Raw genomic sequence first — 12,888 nt, forward strand, 5'->3', positions numbered from 1 at the left:
TAAACATTGAACGCATCACATCGCTTAAACATTGTTCACTGTTCATCTACAACACTGCGCAGAGTGTAAATAGAACGTAACAGAACGTAACAGCTTAATCTAAAAACAATTCATGTTGAAAATTATTATCACGCAACCGCTGAACAGCCCACTGTCCCGATATAAAATCAGCCACTACCCTTAGAATGAAGGGAACGCGAAATAACCAAAAATTGCTGAAACACGGGATTGAGCCATGAACCATCTGGATCTTCAGTCAAACGCCTTCCCAACTGAACTATTTCGGTCTGACAGTGAACCAAGCAAAGTTTTCTCACACCTTTTTGAAAGAAAACCTGACCCCGGAAGGAATTGCCCCACCCACTCTGTCCTCGTTTCGGGGCAATGGGTCCAAAACACATCTCAGAGCTCAGGTTGTGTCAATGTAAAGTATAATGATACCGAAAATCTTAATGCTCATGTTCCGTTATCAGTGCCCACGATCCAGGCAATGGTCTTGTACACGTTGCTAAGTTCAAAATGTGTATTTTTTCGCACTGGCAATGAATTAACTGATATCTGTGCTGTGATCAACTAGGTTACTTAGGGTGATGTCGTGCAAGAACGTAATGGAAGCCTAATTATAACGGTGATTGTTGTCACACTGCAGTTAAATGTTGGCAAATTTACAGTGTCAATCAGCAATTCAATTCCACATGTTGATTTAATGTTCTGCTGAAGTGATCATAAAGAAACAAAGCTTGCACAACAGGCTCGATCTCACCGTCTTGAAGACACAGTGAAATATACTGGAGAGTTTATAACTGTTTGAGACTTAACAATACTGATGTTGAATATCGGTTAGATCAATCACTCCATGAATTCACTGCTGGGAAATTCAGAGCTTGTAAATTGCCTGTGAACGCTAAACATAGACACACAGTGAGCCAATGTGCAATATAGGAGGGGCCCAGGCCAAATGAATGCTCGGGATAAGTTATCAGTGGCCATGGCCCAGGCATTCACTGATTCCAGTCTTGCAGACGTTGCTAAGTTTAAAATGCTGAATATTTCCACACTGGCAATGCATTGACAGATGGTAAGCTAGAGTGATGTGCCGCAAAAATGTACACGGAAGGCTAAAGTTAGCCATGATTGGCAACATTTACGGTGTCAATCAGCACCAGTTGAGCGAGAGCGAGATCTCCTCATTTACTGCTGACTTTGAAACGGAAGGCACAGAAGTGTGTGCTGTATCACTACAACGAATGATGCGCTGCTGCTGGTTGGGCCAGCAAGAGTGCAGTGAGCTGTGAATTTGTTCAAGAACAGCCTTGGAGGTCAAACGGCCGAAAATACAATGTTCCCTGACCGGGAATCGAACCCGGGCCGCAGCGGTGAAAGCGCCGAAACCTAACCACTAAACCACCAGGGAAGCTGCTACACATTTGCTTGCCAACAAGCAGACCCACACAGTCTTTCCTGCTTGCTCCTTCCAAAGTCTCACCACTTTCGCGCCAGGTAAAACTGTTCGGAGCAAATGGCATTTTTTGTGGAGAACACCAAAGATATGTCCGCGCATCCGCAGCATCACGTGCGGGTAGGCATCCACTGAAATCTATTTCATTCTGTCCTTTTCTCGGGATTTTTCACTCTCGGTGCCGGGTGAACGTTTCATTTAGTGTTTTTGTCCTGAACTGCAGTCTTTTGCCCATCTCCAGGCGACAGAACCGTTCTGGCTGTCTGTTCCTACTTTTGAGCATTTACGGGAACAGGCCTCCGGTTCATCGTTTATCAGCAAACCAAGAAACAGAAATAAACAGAAAGATGTGCCTCTCCACCCCGTCGGCAAGTAGCAATGACTGTTATTCCAAATAATTCCCAACCCTTGTGATTCTGTGTGGATTTGTTTCATTATAAAGATTTGATTTTCAACGTGACTAAAACACCGAATAAAAATTATGAAAAACACTGGAATGGCCCGTACGGGGATCGAACCCGCGACCTTGGCGTTATTAGCACCACGCTCTAACCAACTGAGCTAACCGGCCACAAGTTGTGTTAACGTTGCGTGAAAGCTCACTCTGCGGGGATTGTGTTTCCAACTCACACTGGATGACAGATTTACTGCATAAACATTGAACGCATCACATCGCTTAAACATTGTTCACTGTTCATCTACAACACTGCGCAGAGTGTAAATAGAACGTAACAGAACGTAACAGCTTAATCTAAAAACAATTCATGTTGAAAATTATTATCACGCAACCGCTGAACAGCCCACTGTCCCGATATAAAATCAGCCACTACCCTTAGAATGAAGGGAACGCGAAATAACCAAAAATTGCTGAAACACGGGATTGAGCCATGAACCATCTGGATCTTCAGTCAAACGCCTTCCCAACTGAACTATTTCGGTCTGACAGTGAACCAAGCAAAGTTTTCTCACACCTTTTTGAAAGAAAACCTGACCCCGGAAGGAATTGCCCCACCCACTCTGTCCTCGTTTCGGGGCAATGGGTCCAAAACACATCTCAGAGCTCAGGTTGTGTCAATGTAAAGTATAATGATACCGAAAATCTTAATGCTCATGTTCCGTTATCAGTGCCCACGATCCAGGCAATGGTCTTGTACACGTTGCTAAGTTCAAAATGTGTATTTTTTCGCACTGGCAATGAATTAACTGATATCTGTGCTGTGATCAACTAGGTTACTTAGGGTGATGTCGTGCAAGAACGTAATGGAAGCCTAATTATAACGGTGATTGTTGTCACACTGCAGTTAAATGTTGGCAAATTTACAGTGTCAATCAGCAATTCAATTCCACATGTTGATTTAATGTTCTGCTGAAGTGATCATCAAGAAACAAAGCTTGCACAACAGGCTCGATCTCACCGTCTTGAAGACACAGTGAAATATACTGGAGAGTTTATAACTGTTTGAGACTTAACAATACTGATGTTGAATATCGGTTAGATCAATCACTCCATGAATTCACTGCTGGGAAATTCAGAACTTGTAAATTGCCTGTGAACGCTAAACATAGACACACAGTGAGCCAATGTGCAATATAGGAGGGGCCCAGGCCAAATGAATGCTCGGGATAAGTTATCAGTGGCTATGGCCCAGGCATTCACTGATTCCAGTCTTGCAGACGTTGCTAAGTTTAAAATGCTGAATATTTCCACACTGGCAATGCATTGACAGATGGTAAGCTAGAGTGATGTGCCGCAAAAATGTACACGGAAGGCTAAAGTTAGCCATGATCGGCAACATTTACGGTGTCAATCAGCACCAGTTGAGCGAGAGCGAGATCTCCTCATTTACTGCTGACTTTGAAACGGAAGGCACAGAAGTGTGTGCTGTATCACGACAACGAATGATGCGCTGCTGATGTGGTTGGGGCAGCAAGAGTGCAGTGAGCTGTGAATTTGTTCAAGAACAGCCTTGCAGGTCAAACGGCCGAAAATACAATGTTCCCTGACCGGGAATCGAACCCGGGCCGCAGCGGTGAAAGCGCCGAAACCTAACCACTAAACCACCAGGGAAGCTGCTACACATTTGCTTGCCAACAAGCAGACCCACACAGTCTTTCCTGCTTGCTCCTTCCAAAGTCTCACCACTTTCGCGCCAGGTAAAACTGTTCGGAGCAAATGGCATTTTTTGTGGAGAACACCAAAGATATGTCCGCGCATCCGCAGCATCACGTGCGGGTAGGCATCCACTGAAATCTATTTCATTCTGTCCTTTTCTCGGGATTTTTCACTCTCGGTGCCGGGTGAACATTTCATTTAGTGTTTTTGTCCTGAACTACAGTCTTTTGCCCATCTCCAGGCGACAGAACCGTTCTGGCTGTCTGTTCCTACTTTTGAGCATTTACGGGAACAGGCCTCCGGTTCATCGTTTATCAGCAAACCAAGAAACAGAAATAAACAGAAAGATGTGCCTCTCCACCCCGTCGGCAAGTAGCAATGACTGTTATTCCAAATAATTCCCAACCCTTGTGATTCTGTGTGGATTTGTTTCATTATAAAGATTTGATTTTCAACGTGACTAAAACACCGAATAAAAATTATGAAAAACACTGGAATGGCCCGTACGGGGATCGAACCCGCGACCTTGGCGTTATTAGCACCACGCTCTAACCAACTGAGCTAACCGGCCACAAGTTGTGTTAACGTTGCGTGAAAGCTCACTCTGCGGGGATTGTGTTTCCAACTCACACTGGATGACAGATTTACTGCATAAACATTGAACGCATCACATCGCTTAAACATTGTTCACTGTTCATCTACAACACTGCGCAGAGTGTAAATAGAACGTAACAGAACGTAACAGCTTAATCTAAAAACAATTCATGTTGAAAATTATTATCACGCAACCGCTGAACAGCCCACTGTCCCGATATAAAATCAGCCACTACCCTTAGAATGAAGGGAACGCGAAATAACCAAAAATTGCTGAAACACGGGATTGAGCCATGAACCATCTGGATCTTCAGTCAAACGCCTTCCCAACTGAACTATTTCGGTCTGACAGTGAACCAAGCAAAGTTTTCTCACACCTTTTTGAAAGAAAACCTGACCCCGGAAGGAATTGCCCCACCCACTCTGTCCTCGTTTCGGGGCAATGGGTCCAAAACACATCTCAGAGCTCAGGTTGTGTCAATGTAAAGTATAATGATACCGAAAATCTTAATGCTCATGTTCCGTTATCAGTGCCCACGATCCAGGCAATGGTCTTGTACACGTTGCTAAGTTCAAAATGTGTATTTTTTCGCACTGGCAATGAATTAACTGATATCTGTGCTGTGATCAACTAGGTTACTTAGGGTGATGTCGTGCAAGAACGTAATGGAAGCCTAATTATAACGGTGATTGTTGTCACACTGCAGTTAAATGTTGGCAAATTTACAGTGTCAATCAGCAATTCAATTCCACATGTTGATTTAATGTTCTGCTGAAGTGATCATCAAGAAACAAAGCTTGCACAACAGGCTCGATCTCACCGTCTTGAAGACACAGTGAAATATACTGGAGAGTTTATAACTGTTTGAGACTTAACAATACTGATGTTGAATATCGGTTAGATCAATCACTCCATGAATTCACTGCTGGGAAATTCAGAACTTGTAAATTGCCTGTGAACGCTAAACATAGACACACAGTGAGCCAATGTGCAATATAGGAGGGGCCCAGGCCAAATGAATGCTCGGGATAAGTTATCAGTGGCTATGGCCCAGGCATTCACTGATTCCAGTCTTGCAGACGTTGCTAAGTTTAAAATGCTGAATATTTCCACACTGGCAATGCATTGACAGATGGTAAGCTAGAGTGATGTGCCGCAAAAATGTACACGGAAGGCTAAAGTTAGCCATGATCGGCAACATTTACGGTGTCAATCAGCACCAGTTGAGCGAGAGCGAGATCTCCTCATTTACTGCTGACTTTGAAACGGAAGGCACAGAAGTGTGTGCTGTATCACGACAACGAATGATGCGCTGCTGATGTGGTTGGGGCAGCAAGAGTGCAGTGAGCTGTGAATTTGTTCAAGAACAGCCTTGCAGGTCAAACGGCCGAAAATACAATGTTCCCTGACCGGGAATCGAACCCGGGCCGCAGCGGTGAAAGCGCCGAAACCTAACCACTAAACCACCAGGGAAGCTGCTACACATTTGCTTGCCAACAAGCAGACCCACACAGTCTTTCCTGCTTGCTCCTTCCAAAGTCTCACCACTTTCGCGCCAGGTAAAACTGTTCGGAGCAAATGGCATTTTTTGTGGAGAACACCAAAGATATGTCCGCGCATCCGCAGCATCACGTGCGGGTAGGCATCCACTGAAATCTATTTCATTCTGTCCTTTTCTCGGGATTTTTCACTCTCGGTGCCGGGTGAACATTTCATTTAGTGTTTTTGTCCTGAACTACAGTCTTTTGCCCATCTCCAGGCGACAGAACCGTTCTGGCTGTCTGTTCCTACTTTTGAGCATTTACGGGAACAGGCCTCCGGTTCATCGTTTATCAGCAAACCAAGAAACAGAAATAAACAGAAAGATGTGCCTCTCCACCCCGTCGGCAAGTAGCAATGACTGTTATTCCAAATAATTCCCAACCCTTGTGATTCTGTGTGGATTTGTTTCATTATAAAGATTTGATTTTCAACGTGACTAAAACACCGAATAAAAATTATGAAAAACACTGGAATGGCCCGTACGGGGATCGAACCCGCGACCTTGGCGTTATTAGCACCACGCTCTAACCAACTGAGCTAACCGGCCACAAGTTGTGTTAACGTTGCGTGAAAGCTCACTCTGCGGGGATTGTGTTTCCAACTCACACTGGATGACAGATTTACTGCATAAACATTGAACGCATCACATCGCTTAAACATTGTTCACTGTTCATCTACAACACTGCGCAGAGTGTAAATAGAACGTAACAGAACGTAACAGCTTAATCTAAAAACAATTCATGTTGAAAATTATTATCACGCAACCGCTGAACAGCCCACTGTCCCGATATAAAATCAGCCACTACCCTTAGAATGAAGGGAACGCGAAATAACCAAAAATTGCTGAAACACGGGATTGAGCCATGAACCATCTGGATCTTCAGTCAAACGCCTTCCCAACTGAACTATTTCGGTCTGACAGTGAACCAAGCAAAGTTTTCTCACACCTTTTTGAAAGAAAACCTGACCCCGGAAGGAATTGCCCCACCCACTCTGTCCTCGTTTCGGGGCAATGGGTCCAAAACACATCTCACAGCTCAGGTTGTGTCAATGTAAAGTATAATGATACCGAAAATCTTAATGCTCATGTTCCGTTATCAGTGCCCACGATCCAGGCAATGGTCTTGTACACGTTGCTAAGTTCAAAATGTGTATTTTTTCGCACTGGCAATGAATTAACTGATATCTGTGCTGTGATCAACTAGGTTACTTAGGGTGATGTCGTGCAAGAACGTAATGGAAGCCTAATTATAACGGTGATTGTTGTCACACTGCAGTTAAATGTTGGCAAATTTACAGTGTCAATCAGCAATTCAATTCCACATGTTGATTTAATGTTCTGCTGAAGTGATCATAAAGAAACAAAGCTTGCACAACAGGCTCGATCTCACCGTCTTGAAGACACAGTGAAATATACTGGAGAGTTTATAACTGTTTGAGACTTAACAATACTGATGTTGAATATCGGTTAGATCAATCACTCCATGAATTCACTGCTGGGAAATTCAGAACTTGTAAATTGCCTGTGAACGCTAAACATAGACACACAGTGAGCCAATGTGCAATATAGGAGGGGCCCAGGCCAAATGAATGCTCGGGATAAGTTATCAGTGGCCATGGCCCAGGCATTCACTGATTCCAGTCTTGCAGACGTTGCTAAGTTTAAAATGCTGAATATTTCCACACTGGCAATGCATTGACAGATGGTAAGCTAGAGTGATGTGCCGCAAAAATGTACACGGAAGGCTAAAGTTAGCCATGATCGGCAACATTTACGGTGTCAATCAGCACCAGTTGAGCGAGAGCGAGATCTCCTCATTTACTGCTGACTTTGAAACGGAAGGCACAGAAGTGTGTGCTGTATCACGACAACGAATGATGCGCTGCTGATGTGGTTGGGGCAGCAAGAGTGCAGTGAGCTGTGAATTTGTTCAAGAACAGCCTTGCAGGTCAAACGGCCGAAAATACAATGTTCCCTGACCGGGAATCGAACCCGGGCCGCAGCGGTGAAAGCGCCGAAACCTAACCACTAAACCACCAGGGAAGCTGCTACACATTTGCTTGCCAACAAGCAGACCCACACAGTCTTTCCTGCTTGCTCCTTCCAAAGTCTCACCACTTTCGCGCCAGGTAAAACTGTTCGGAGCAAATGGCATTTTTTGTGGAGAACACCAAAGATATGTCCGCGCATCCGCAGCATCACGTGCGGGTAGGCATCCACTGAAATCTATTTCATTCTGTCCTTTTCTCGGGATTTTTCACTCTCGGTGCCGGGTGAACATTTCATTTAGTGTTTTTGTCCTGAACTACAGTCTTTTGCCCATCTCCAGGCGACAGAACCGTTCTGGCTGTCTGTTCCTACTTTTGAGCATTTACGGGAACAGGCCTCCGGTTCATCGTTTATCAGCAAACCAAGAAACAGAAATAAACAGAAAGATGTGCCTCTCCACCCCGTCGGCAAGTAGCAATGACTGTTATTCCAAATAATTCCCAACCCTTGTGATTCTGTGTGGATTTGTTTCATTATAAAGATTTGATTTTCAACGTGACTAAAACACCGAATAAAAATTATGAAAAACACTGGAATGGCCCGTACGGGGATCGAACCCGCGACCTTGGCGTTATTAGCACCACGCTCTAACCAACTGAGCTAACCGGCCACAAGTTGTGTTAACGTTGCGTGAAAGCTCACTCTGCGGGGATTGTGTTTCCAACTCACACTGGATGACAGATTTACTGCATAAACATTGAACGCATCACATCGCTTAAACATTGTTCACTGTTCATCTACAACACTGCGCAGAGTGTAAATAGAACGTAACAGAACGTAACAGCTTAATCTAAAAACAATTCATGTTGAAAATTATTATCACGCAACCGCTGAACAGCCCACTGTCCCGATATAAAATCAGCCACTACCCTTAGAATGAAGGGAACGCGAAATAACCAAAAATTGCTGAAACACGGGATTGAGCCATGAACCATCTGGATCTTCAGTCAAACGCCTTCCCAACTGAACTATTTCGGTCTGACAGTGAACCAAGCAAAGTTTTCTCACACCTTTTTGAAAGAAAACCTGACCCCGGAAGGAATTGCCCCACCCACTCTGTCCTCGTTTCGGGGCAATGGGTCCAAAACACATCTCACAGCTCAGGTTGTGTCAATGTAAAGTATAATGATACCGAAAATCTTAATGCTCATGTTCCGTTATCAGTGCCCACGATCCAGGCAATGGTCTTGTACACGTTGCTAAGTTCAAAATGTGTATTTTTTCGCACTGGCAATGAATTAACTGATATCTGTGCTGTGATCAACTAGGTTACTTAGGGTGATGTCGTGCAAGAACGTAATGGAAGCCTAATTATAACGGTGATTGTTGTCACACTGCAGTTAAATGTTGGCAAATTTACAGTGTCAATCAGCAATTCAATTCCACATGTTGATTTAATGTTCTGCTGAAGTGATCATAAAGAAACAAAGCTTGCACAACAGGCTCGATCTCACCGTCTTGAAGACACAGTGAAATATACTGGAGAGTTTATAACTGTTTGAGACTTAACAATACTGATGTTGAATATCGGTTAGATCAATCACTCGATGAATTCACTGCTGGGAAATTCAGAACTTGTAAATTGCCTGTGAACGCTAAACATAGACACACAGTGAGCCAATGTGCAATATAGGAGGGGCCCAGGCCAAATGAATGCTCGGGATAAGTTATCAGTGGCTATGGCCCAGGCATTCACTGATTCCAGTCTTGCAGACGTTGCTAAGTTTAAAATGCTGAATATTTCCACACTGGCAATGCATTGACAGATGGTAAGCTAGAGTGATGTGCCGCAAAAATGTACACGGAAGGCTAAAGTTAGCCATGATCGGCAACATTTACGGTGTCAATCAGCACCAGTTGAGCGAGAGCGAGATCTCCTCATTTACTGCTGACTTTGAAACGGAAGGCACAGAAGTGTGTGCTGTATCACGACAACGAATGATGCGCTGCTGATGTGGTTGGGGCAGCAAGAGTGCAGTGAGCTGTGAATTTGTTCAAGAACAGCCTTGCAGGTCAAACGGCCGAAAATACAATGTTCCCTGACCGGGAATCGAACCCGGGCCGCAGCGGTGAAAGCGCCGAAACCTAACCACTAAACCACCAGGGAAGCTGCTACACATTTGCTTGCCAACAAGCAGACCCACACAGTCTTTCCTGCTTGCTCCTTCCAAAGTCTCACCACTTTCGCGCCAGGTAAAACTGTTCGGAGCAAATGGCATTTTTTGTGGAGAACACCAAAGATATGTCCGCGCATCCGCAGCATCACGTGCGGGTAGGCATCCACTGAAATCTATTTCATTCTGTCCTTTTCTCGGGATTTTTCACTCTCGGTGCCGGGTGAACATTTCATTTAGTGTTTTTGTCCTGAACTGCAGTCTTTTGCCCATCTCCAGGCGACAGAACCGTTCTGGCTGTCTGTTCCTACTTTTGAGCATTTATGGGAACAGGCCTCCGGTTCATCGTTTATCAGCAAACCAAGAAACAGAAATAAACAGAAAGATGTGCCTCTCCACCCCGTCGGCAAGTAGCAATGACTGTTATTCCAAATAATTCCCAACCCTTGTGATTCTGTGTGGATTTGTTTCATTATAAAGATTTGATTTTCAACGTGATTAAAAACCGAATAAAAATTATGAAAAACACTGGAATGGCCCGTACGGGGATCGAACCCGCGACCTTGGCGTTATTAGCACCACGCTCTAACCAACTGAGCTAACCGGCCACAAGTTGTGTTAACGTTGCGTGAAAGCTCACTCTGCGGGGATTGTGTTTCCAACTCACACTGGATGACAGATTTGCTGCATAAACATTGAACGCATCACATCGCTTAAACATTGTTCACTGTTCATCTACAACACTGCGCAGAGTGTAAATAGAACGTAACAGAACGTAACAGCTTAATCTAAAAACAATTCATGTTGAAAATTATTATCACGCAACCGCTGAACAGCCCACTGTCCCGATATAAAATCAGCCACTACCCTTAGAATGAAGGGAACGCGAAATAACCAAAAATTGCTGAAACACGGGATTGAGCCATGAACCATCTGGATCTTCAGTCAAACGCCTTCCCAACTGAACTATTTCGGTCTGACAGTAAACGAAGCAAAGTTTTCTCACACCTTTTTGAAAGAAAACCTGACCCCGGAAGGAATTGCCCCACCCACTCTGTCCTCGTTTCGGGGCAATGGGTCCAAAACACATCTCAGAGCTCAGGTTGTGTCAATGTAAAGTATAATGATACCGAAAATCTTAATGCTCATGTTCCGTTATCAGTGCCCACGATCCAGGCAATGGTCTTGTACACGTTGCTAAGTTCAAAATGTGTATTTTTTCGCACTGGCAATGAATTAACTGATATCTGTGCTGTGATCAACTAGGTTACTTAGGGTGATGTCGTGCAAGAACGTAATGGAAGCCTAATTATAACGGTGATTGTTGTCACACTGCAGTTAAATGTTGGCAAATTTACAGTGTCAATCAGCAATTCAATTCCACATGTTGATTTAATGTTCTGCTGAAGTGATCATAAAGAAACAAAGCTTGCACAACAGGCTCGATCTCACCGTCTTGAAGACACAGTGAAATATACTGGAGAGTTTATAACTGTTTGAGACTTAACAATACTGATGTTGAATATCGGTTAGATCAATCACTCGATGAATTCACTGCTGGGAAATTCAGAACTTGTAAATTGCCTGTGAACGCTAAACATAGACACACAGTGAGCCAATGTGCAATATAGGAGGGGCCCAGGCCAAATGAATGCTCGGGATAAGTTATCAGTGGCTATGGCCCAGGCATTCACTGATTCCAGTCTTGCAGACGTTGCTAAGTTTAAAATGCTGAATATTTCCACACTGGCAATGCATTGACAGATGGTAAGCTAGAGTGATGTGCCGCAAAAATGTACACGGAAGGCTAAAGTTAGCCATGATCGGCAACATTTACGGTGTCAATCAGCACCAGTTGAGCGAGAGCGAGATCTCCTCATTTACTGCTGACTTTGAAACGGAAGGCACAGAAGTGTGTGCTGTATCACGACAACGAATGATGCGCTGCTGATGTGGTTGGGGCAGCAAGAGTGCAGTGAGCTGTGAATTTGTTCAAGAACAGCCATGCAGGTCAAACGGCCGAAAATACAATGTTCCCTGACCGGGAATCGAACCCGGGCCGCAGCGGTGAAAGCGCCGAAACCTAACCACTAAACCACCAGGGAAGCTGCTACACATTTGCTTGCCAACAAGCAGACCCACACAGTCTTTCCTGCTTGCTCCTTCCAAAGTCTCACCACTTTCGCGCCAGGTAAAACTGTTCGGAGCAAATGGCATTTTTTGTGGAGAACACCAAAGATATGTCCGCGCATCCGCAGCATCACGTGCGGGTAGGCATCCACTGAAATCTATTTCATTCTGTCCTTTTCTCGGGATTTTTCACTCTCGGTGCCGGGTGAACATTTCATTTAGTGTTTTTGTCCTGAACTGCAGTCTTTTGCCCATCTCCAGGCGACAGAACCGTTCTGGCTGTCTGTTCCTACTTTTGAGCATTTATGGGAACAGGCCTCCGGTTCATCGTTTATCAGCAAACCAAGAAACAGAAATAAACAGAAAGATGTGCCTCTCCACCCCGTCGGCAAGTAGCAATGACTGTTATTCCAAATAATTCCCAACCCTTGTGATTCTGTGTGGATTTGTTTCATTATAAAGATTTGATTTTCAACGTGATTAAAAACCGAATAAAAATTATGAAAAACACTGGAATGGCCCGTACGGGGATCGAACCCGCGACCTTGGCGTTATTAGCACCACGCTCTAACCAACTGAGCTAACCGGCCACAAGTTGTGTTAACGTTGCGTGAAAGCTCACTCTGCGGGGATTGTGTTTCCAACTCACACTGGATGACAGATTTGCTGCATAAACATTGAACGCATCACATCGCTTAAACATTGTTCACTGTTCATCTACAACACTGCGCAGAGTGTAAATAGAACGTAACAGAACGTAACAGCTTAATCTAAAAACAATTCATGTTGAAAATTATTATCACGCAACCGCTGAACAGCCCACTGTCCCGATATAAAATCAGCCACTACCCTTAGAATGAAGGGAACGCGAAATAACCAAAAATT

At 44.3% G+C, this 12,888-nt stretch overlaps 12 non-coding genes across 12 annotated transcripts; all 12 read right to left on the reverse strand.

Moving 5' to 3' along the window:
• Window positions 1-1,342: 1,342 nt before the first annotated feature.
• Window positions 1,343-1,414, reverse strand: trnae-uuc (transfer RNA glutamic acid (anticodon UUC)). Its single transcript has one exon. It is a non-coding gene; the product is annotated as a tRNA-Glu (tRNA).
• Window positions 1,415-1,956: 542 nt separating this feature from the next.
• Window positions 1,957-2,030, reverse strand: trnai-aau (transfer RNA isoleucine (anticodon AAU)). The gene has a single exon. It is a non-coding gene; the product is annotated as a tRNA-Ile (tRNA).
• Window positions 2,031-3,455: 1,425 nt separating this feature from the next.
• trnae-uuc (transfer RNA glutamic acid (anticodon UUC)) lies at window positions 3,456-3,527 on the reverse strand. Its single transcript has one exon. It is a non-coding gene; the product is annotated as a tRNA-Glu (tRNA).
• A 542-nt stretch (window positions 3,528-4,069) lies between these two features.
• Window positions 4,070-4,143, reverse strand: trnai-aau (transfer RNA isoleucine (anticodon AAU)). The gene has a single exon. It is a non-coding gene; the product is annotated as a tRNA-Ile (tRNA).
• A 1,425-nt stretch (window positions 4,144-5,568) lies between these two features.
• Window positions 5,569-5,640, reverse strand: trnae-uuc (transfer RNA glutamic acid (anticodon UUC)). Its single transcript has one exon. It is a non-coding gene; the product is annotated as a tRNA-Glu (tRNA).
• Window positions 5,641-6,182: 542 nt separating this feature from the next.
• Window positions 6,183-6,256, reverse strand: trnai-aau (transfer RNA isoleucine (anticodon AAU)). The gene has a single exon. It is a non-coding gene; the product is annotated as a tRNA-Ile (tRNA).
• A 1,425-nt stretch (window positions 6,257-7,681) lies between these two features.
• Window positions 7,682-7,753, reverse strand: trnae-uuc (transfer RNA glutamic acid (anticodon UUC)). The gene has a single exon. It is a non-coding gene; the product is annotated as a tRNA-Glu (tRNA).
• A 542-nt stretch (window positions 7,754-8,295) lies between these two features.
• trnai-aau (transfer RNA isoleucine (anticodon AAU)) lies at window positions 8,296-8,369 on the reverse strand. Its single transcript has one exon. It is a non-coding gene; the product is annotated as a tRNA-Ile (tRNA).
• A 1,425-nt stretch (window positions 8,370-9,794) lies between these two features.
• trnae-uuc (transfer RNA glutamic acid (anticodon UUC)) lies at window positions 9,795-9,866 on the reverse strand. The gene has a single exon. It is a non-coding gene; the product is annotated as a tRNA-Glu (tRNA).
• Window positions 9,867-10,407: 541 nt separating this feature from the next.
• On the reverse strand, window positions 10,408-10,481 carry trnai-aau (transfer RNA isoleucine (anticodon AAU)). Its single transcript has one exon. It is a non-coding gene; the product is annotated as a tRNA-Ile (tRNA).
• Window positions 10,482-11,906: 1,425 nt separating this feature from the next.
• Window positions 11,907-11,978, reverse strand: trnae-uuc (transfer RNA glutamic acid (anticodon UUC)). Its single transcript has one exon. It is a non-coding gene; the product is annotated as a tRNA-Glu (tRNA).
• A 541-nt stretch (window positions 11,979-12,519) lies between these two features.
• trnai-aau (transfer RNA isoleucine (anticodon AAU)) lies at window positions 12,520-12,593 on the reverse strand. The gene has a single exon. It is a non-coding gene; the product is annotated as a tRNA-Ile (tRNA).
• Between the last annotated feature and the right edge of the window lie 295 nt (window positions 12,594-12,888).

The sequence above is a fragment of the Pristiophorus japonicus genome, unplaced genomic scaffold (genome assembly GCF_044704955.1).
Source record: "Pristiophorus japonicus isolate sPriJap1 unplaced genomic scaffold, sPriJap1.hap1 HAP1_SCAFFOLD_30, whole genome shotgun sequence".
NCBI classification, from domain to species: Eukaryota; Metazoa; Chordata; class Chondrichthyes; family Pristiophoridae; genus Pristiophorus; species Pristiophorus japonicus.